Raw genomic sequence first — 7,972 nt, 5'->3', positions numbered from 1 at the left:
CCTATGCAGGTTGACTCTGTGCCTGCCGAGCCTTTGCCTGTGCAGGGTGAGCCTTTGCCTGTGCAGGCTGAGTTTTTGCCTGCGGCGGCCGAGCCTTTGCCTGTGCAGGCTGAGTTTTTGCCTGTGGCGGCCGGGCCTCTGCCTGCGCGGGCTGAGTTTTTGCCTGTGGCGGCTGAGCCTTTGCCTGCGGAGGCTGCGCCAGTGCCTGTGGAGGCTGAGCCTCTGCCTGCGCAGGCTGCGCCAGTGCCTGCGGAGGCTGAGCCTATACCTGCGGCGGTTGGGCCCGTGCCTGTACGGGCCGGGCCGTTGCCTGCGGCGGTCGGGCCCGTGCCTGTGCGGGCCGGGCCGTTGCCTGTGCGGGCCGAGCCGTTGCCTGTGCGGGCCGGGCCTACTGAGCCTGTGCTGGCTGCGCCTTTGCCTGCGGGGCCTGGCCCTGTTGTGCCTATTCTTGCTGCGCCATCAACTGCGCCGTCTGCCGCTCCTGGGCCGGAACGGGTTAAGCCTTCGGCTGGGCCCTTCCGAAACTGGCGCGCGGTACCAGCAGCTATAGACTCCGATTATTCCGATGAGGTGAGGATGGATAGTGCGATACGGCGGTCATCAAGAAGCGCGCCACAGAGACAGGCAAGGGAGGGACAGGACACCTTACAGAGGCATTGGAGGGGAGAAAAAAAAAAAAAAAAAAAAAAAAAAAAAAGAGAGAGAGAGAGGCGTTTCACTGGAAAGTCCTTGAGATCTTAAAGAATGCTGTGAGTCAGTGCGGAATCCACTTACTGATAAAGCCAGTAAGTGTATGTAGAACTTGCTTTAGGGAACAAGTGTGTTAAGCATACTTTGATTAAACATAGCATGAGCGAGGGTATGCCTGTGTACAAACACGTGAAGGGCTCCTGAAATGGGTTCCTAGTAGTATGATTCGTCCTGCCTTAACCTCGTAGTGTTTGAGTTTTCTTACAGATTGCTGTTATCCTGTCCTGGCTTATGACACCTTGGGTATCCGGATGACATCCCTCTCAGAGTCCATCAATACGTGCCTTTATGGGATCCGACTGTCGGAACTCGCAGCCAGGAATCTAGGTGCCTCGGACATTAAGCCTTAACATCAACACACCAACGATAAGCCTTATAGAGTAATAGAAGTAACTCTTTCCAAGTCTTAACTTTCAATCTACCTCTTGTGTGAATTTCTATAAAGGAGCTTTTTGCTCTGCAGGGTAAATGGGACATTTACGGGTGTTTAAGATAGAGTGTTTTTAAGTAGTTGTAGAGATATGTTTCTACTCATGGCACTTTATATAGTTATTTCTTTGTGTGGAATTGTTCATAACAATAGAAGCCAACTCGTCATGGGGAGGGGAGAGATGTAGGGGTCGGCGTTCGGAAGATCTCGCGTTGTCACGGAAAGTTAGAGGGTTAGTCGCAGCCTTGTGATGTACCTGTAACCCCACCTCCCCTTGTTAGTATAAAAGGAATTAACTGCGCAATAAAAGCCGGAAGTTGGCGCTCACACTGTGTGTGTTATCTGTCTCTTTCCCTGGTCCGGGCCGACCAGTGATCTAAGCGTGGCACCTTGATATGTAGCGAATGCTACACCTTAAGTTATTCAAAGTAATTTTTAAATACTGAAGTTTTTAGAAGTCTAAGACATGCACTACTGACCCTTCAAATTACTTGGTAATTTCTTTCTGATTTGAAATCTGTTAATATCTTTTCATTATTTGTAGAAAAAGGGAAGAAGAAAACTGTTTCCTGATTCATTTTTAAGAAAACAGTGTGTTCAGTGCTGGGACAGTGCAGGCTGATGCAGTGACCTTACTGCTCAGCCTCTTCACCCAGAATCATAAATGTTATCTCAGAGTTCATTCTTCCACGCAACAAGTGCGTGCTCCAAGTGTTTCACACAGGCTAATAACAGTATGTCCTACACAGGCAACATGGGGAGAAAGACTGTATCTGCTGAAGAGGCACATTGGTCTCATCAGGGAAATCAGCAGAAGCTTGCAGGAAGAGGTTCATATTATCCCAAGAGTAATGTGTAAAATCTTTCAGGAATAATAGCTCTCTTAGGGTGCTCATTTTGTTCCACTGAGTATCAAGGCAGTTTATATGATCAGTTTATTGCAGACTTTTCAAATAGGAGCAGATGGGTCCTAGTCTCATTCTCAGGCCTGAATTTCTTTTAGCCTAACATGTAGGGTATATACTTGAGTACTGGTTTAAGTACACTGGGACACCTCTCATTGAACAGATATTACCTTTCTTTTGAGGGGGCATTCAGCTGCCACATATAGGCAAGGATTTTTCTTTGTTTTAAACTATTGAAAAGAATACTTTTCAGCTTCAATAAGTGAGTCATTCAGTTCCTTGCAAGGGGCAGTCAGGCTAAACTATTGACAAGGACATCTTCAAGTTCCAAGCTTCTGCTGAAAGATGAGGGGCCTCATATCTCCCAAGTACAAAAATTAGCCTGTTTCCTTTTCTTTTGGTTTATATACATTAACCATAAACTGCACAGCAATAATTTGTATCCAAGTACTGTGTGTGTTGTAAGCCACTCCATAGCACAGAGTTCTCGCTGAAGTGCCAGTGGGAGAGCATGCCTGTGGACAGGCAGAAAGGTAATCAATGCCTCCAGAAAAGAAAATGGGATTATTGAGAATTTTACCTTCTAATTTTTTGGCTCCCAAAACCCATTGAATTTTTTTGAATTTAAGAATTCATACACCATTTATGGTGGTGTTTAACTTGATGTTTGCTCTCAGTGTCATTGAGACTGATTCAGTAATACAGAATACAACTATTAAGAGTTTTAATCAGTTCTACCCCTCTGCTCGCACAGGAACAGACATGGCTATTTTCTTTTGGCAAACTGAAGGGTGGTTTAAAAAACCCCAAAAACTTCTAAAAAGGAGCTCTATTTCATTTCTTGGATACTTTATACAGTCTTTCTTATGCAATGTATTTACTGTGCTATCAAAAATAGAGCTGTCCTTTCACTTTGTCTGGTTCAATGAAATGCTATACTTGGAATAATCTAAGTTTTAAACAGTGACAATGATTATTGAACATCTAGACTGTGAGAGAAAGTCAATAAGGTATAATAAGAGGACAGAAATGTTGATAATATAACAAATCCTTAATACAACAATGAAGAAATGCAGACAAGATAAATTCAATATGCTTCTGTATGACTCAATTATGTCTAGTGAACTCATTGGGGAAAAAAAAAAAAGAAAGGAAAAAAAGGTCACTCAAACATTCTGAAATCACAGGAAAAGCCTACATATAGTAGAGATATACATCCTTGCCAGTGATTTATAAGGATTTAAGGGTGATTTACTTACTTCTCAGTACTTTAGTGAGATGCTGATGAACACATTTGGGATCTTTGGGATAAGAGATATCATGAGAAAGTTTGTAATTTCAAGGATCTTTCATGATCCTGAAGAGGCAGAAACAAGTAGTGATAATGAGCTTCAGACATGAGCTCATTTGCTCAAAGGAGTTACTGAGTTAGGTTCCATACAACCACATTAGAAGACAAGGACTGCTGTTAGAGGAGTCCCTACCCTCTTTCTTGATCAGTTTGAATTAGGAAAGGGAAGAAGAGAAGATGTGAAATGTCATTAACCTTTCATCTGAAGAGTGACTGCAAGGAAAGGTGATTATTTAGGCTGTTAGCAGAAAACAAGATTACAAACAAACTCCTAGTCAAAAGAAGTGACTGGCAGAACTTGAAAGCCTCACATAGCTTTGGTTGCAGCCAAAGTTTAGCCAAACCTTGCTATCAGCAAGCTATGCTATATGGAGAATAGCCAGACTTTAGCAAAGTGTAGATTATTCAGGTGGTGATAAGTCACAATAAGAATGTGTAAAAGTACACTTTGTAATATATATCTTTAGATGGACAAAGACCAGTAGTTTGTACATTGTTTGATAGCCGTCAACTCCTTTGACATACATATTTTCTAATTTTTGCTTTTCAACTTACTGCAGCACAAATTTTGCCTTTTCATGTTGTTGCAGTTGAGTGTTTTTCCTTACTTGTAGAGATTTCTGTTGTTTTAGATAACCAATAGGTTTAGTTGTAACTATAATTAACATCAATCTGTGAAAGTGAGCTGTAACTCTTGCCTGGGTATCCCTTGAAAAATAGGGCACACTGGAGAAAATGGGAAAATTATATTAAAAAAAAATAAAAGGACAGAGAACTTTACTTTCAAGATGTTTTTTCAGATGTGTAGCCGTTCTTCAGGAGTGGAAATATAAGGAGACCTTAATTACCACGATGAGGTGGCCTGGTGTTATTTTATTTTACTGCTAAAAGGAAGTTCTTGAAAAAAATCACTTCACCCATACTGGCACGTGGCTACAGCTGGAACACAGCAGTTTAAATGCACAGAGCATTACCCACCAATATGGAAAGAAGTTTCTATTTAATGCTGCACCCAGATGAGCCCACAGGAAAGATTTTAGGTAGGAAACTCATCTTTTCCTAGATGTCGTGGTTTAACCCCAGCCAGCAACTAAGCACTACGCAGCCGCTCACTCACTCCCCTCCACCCAGTGGGATGGGGGAGAAAATCGGGAAAAAGAAGTAAAACCCATGGGTTGAGATAAGAACGGTTTAATAGAACAGAAAAGAAGAAACTAATAATGATAACGATAACACTAATAAAATGACAACAGTAGTAATAAAAGGATTGGAATGTACAAATGATGTGCAGGGCAATTGCTCACCACCTGCCGACCAACACCCAGCCAGTCCCCGAGCAGCGATTCCCCGCCCTCACTTCCCCAGTTCCTATACTAGATGGGACGTCCCATGGTATGGAATACACCGTTGGCCAGTTTGGGTCAGCTGCCCTGGCTGTGTCCTGTGCCAACTTCTTGTGCCCCTCCAGCTTTCTCACTAGCTGGGCTTGAGAAGCTGAAAAATCCTTGACTATAGTCTAAACACTACTGAGCAACAACTGAAAATATCCGTGTGTTATCAACATTCTTCTCATACTGAACTCAAAACATAGCATTGTACCAGCTACTAGGAAGACAATTAACTCTATCCCAGCTGAAACCAGGACACTAGATTAAAATGGTGGTGAACTAGCTGAATTAACATCAAATATTAAGAAGTTTGGGAATGCAAAAAGGAGAGGTATCATTAAACAAGAGATGCTTATCTGTCACAGGTTACCTCTCAGCTAAAGGGAATGGATTAATGAGAACTTTATCCCCTTGCACACTATACTAAGTAATTGCTTGGTTTAAGATTTTCTGGGCACCTAGGTTTCAGTTAGGTTTTCTATGTACACCATGTCCAGAACGAATCCTGTACAGTTTCTGTCTCTAGAAGTAAGATGTAGTCATTTCCAACAGCAGAAATGTATCCATTTTCAGTTACCCTGGCTTTAGAGACTTTGAAATAGATGAGTATCAATATAGTAGATGTATACTATACTATACAACAAGGTGCTCTTAATTTCTAGGTTAAGAGTCAAGTTATACGTTAATTAGATTATGGGCAACCACAATAAACCTAATGGTTTTAGAATGGTCTAATATACTCAAACAAATTATGTGTCTGATTAGATAACAGCCATTACAGTGACAGTAGGTGACCATTCTGCAATCATCATTGTATAGGACTTTAGACTTTACTACCTTTAAATTTTCAGAATTGTCATTAATGCCAGTAATACACTCTGAATCAGGTATTATTTTGAGATTGACTATCATGACAATAATTCATTTCTGAAGATGGCTACCTCCTCATAGTGAAATTATTTCCAGAATAGTAATTTTCCCAGTGAGGTCATCCTTTTCTACTCAACCCAGTCTCCTTGCAGTAAAAACAGCTTTACAGCTTTTATGCTACATTATTCTGGCTGAAGGGGCATGAGATTCCCAACAGTGCTCCACTCTCCCACAGCCTCACTATTTCTTGGAAGATTAAGTGAGATTCTGCATTTATGCACCCTTGCCCTTCTCTGTTCCCAACTAGGAAAGAGCAGACTCAGCCACAGAATTGGTGACGTAACAGCCAATATGCTTCAAAGTTCAATGATTAAACAACATTGCATCATGGGAACGGGAACGCAGCTACTGTTTTCTGATTATGTCCTGCATGTAAGATTTTATACCTGAGTGAGGGCTAACGTATAATTCTACCTTCTGGTAATAATGTATCTATTACTCTTTTACACTTAAATTATCTGTTCAGGTGGGGCTGGAAGTTAAGGAAAGGAAAAATCAGCTGTCTTATTATAATGAACTTGTTTTATAACAAGACACCCCAAAAGAACTGGTTTTGTACCACGCAACACTGAAGAATACAAGACTGAAGACTCCTAGAGCAGAAGGCGGCTTCCTGACAAGCTATGCTTACCCTTGGAGAAGTCCTAACGTAGGGACATCCCAAAGGATCATCGTCTTCTAGATTTGTAATCACTGTGCAAAAAGCTTGGGCAGCCTCACCAGAACAAGGACTTTCCTTCCACAGAATGGAAAGTTTAAAAGTCTAAGCACTAGAGACCTGACATCCAGGTGGGCAGCAGGGAACCCACAGACACAGAAAGCTCACCTGAAGGCTTTACCAGGCTCTGCCTGGTTTTCTCCAAGGCAGTGCAGGCACATTAGAAACCCTGCCAGCTGAAGCCTGCATATGAGGTTTCTCTGGAGTTATAGATCCCGACAGCCTCAGTAGCTACATGAAGCTAGCGGTAACAAACTGAGGCTGGTGTTTCACTAGTTTCACATTATACTTTTTTTCCCCCTCTGCCAGCAATATTGTGGTTCCTTTCTCCATATGAGGAGCTCTTGGTGAACCCCAGTTTATGGAACCCAACCTATAGTGTTTTTTATAAATATTTGTAAGGATTCACATTCACAAGGATTTCTTAACATGTAAATATATTTTTTTTTTTCTTTTAAATCACACCAGTTATACATTTAATGTATGTTAATTCTGTGGTTTTATTTGTTTGTTTGTTTGTGTTAATCTTCATGGATAACTATTTTAGAACAAGAGTAGCTTAATTTCAAATTGTATAAAACATAAGTTTCTGATTTTAAATGGAAGCTAGAGAAAAAACTGTGAAACAAAGCTAAATAATCTTAGAACTGCTAGAACTGTAAATAACCTAAAGGTTACCTAAAGGTGCTGTAAGATAAATAGTGTTACTGATTCTTCACGAAGTGTTAAATACTGAAAATCATTAAGATATTTTTTCCCTAATGGAAATATTTAATTCAGTATTTTCAACTGGCTGGTAATTTTTCTGTAGAATTTAATATAATTCCATGAAACAGAGAAACAACAGGAAGGAATTAATTTTCCAACTACAGAGGTTTATGAAATAATTTATTTGGAAAACCATTAATTTAACATTCTTACCATGTTCTCCAGAATTCTTACACTATGGCTTCCTCTCTAAATCGCCTTTTGCCTGTAATTATTTCTAACACCTGTTAGTTAAGTATTTAGTCAATGTTCATTTGTAAAGCAGACAATTTAAGGAATATGCTGGTGTATAGACTGAGGAAAGTGTGAGCTGAAAACCAATAAAGAATCCAGGCACCTAATCTAAATTTCAGAGCATATATGGCTTTAAACCATATTTCTTGTATGATTAAAGCTAAATTAATTTACTTTTTATATTAGCTTAGTAATGCATTGTTAAACCGCAACAAAACCTTGCATGGACATTGTGATTTGATCTATATCTAGATCGTATCAATACAATTTAGTTTAATTCCAGTTGAAATCAATATCATAAATCTTTCTTAAACATCTGCAGGGCTTTGCAGGTTTTTAACAAAATTACCTTAAAATGCCTTCTTATCAAGCTAACAGGGCTTCCAAATACATTCAAGGTGAAGTAAAGATGCTTGAAACTCAAAGTAACTCACAGGGTTTCAGAGCTCTGGGATGAAAATCAAGTCAGATTCAAGATTTGTAGCCACAGGGAATTAA

General features: G+C 40.4%; 1 long non-coding RNA gene across 1 annotated transcript; it reads left to right on the top strand.

The window, feature by feature from the left end:
- Positions 1 to 518: 518 nt before the first annotated feature.
- Positions 519 to 1,507, top strand: LOC142029465 (uncharacterized). Its single transcript, XR_012649932.1, has 2 exons — positions 519 to 570; positions 958 to 1,507. It is a non-coding gene; the product is annotated as an uncharacterized LOC142029465 (long non-coding RNA).
- Positions 1,508 to 7,972: the final 6,465 nt, after the last annotated feature.

This window comes from Buteo buteo, chromosome 3 (assembly GCF_964188355.1).
Source record: "Buteo buteo chromosome 3, bButBut1.hap1.1, whole genome shotgun sequence".
Classification (NCBI taxonomy): domain Eukaryota; kingdom Metazoa; phylum Chordata; class Aves; order Accipitriformes; family Accipitridae; genus Buteo; species Buteo buteo.
The sequence above is the reverse complement of the archived record's forward strand: the minus strand, read 5'-3'. Positions and strand labels throughout refer to the sequence as shown.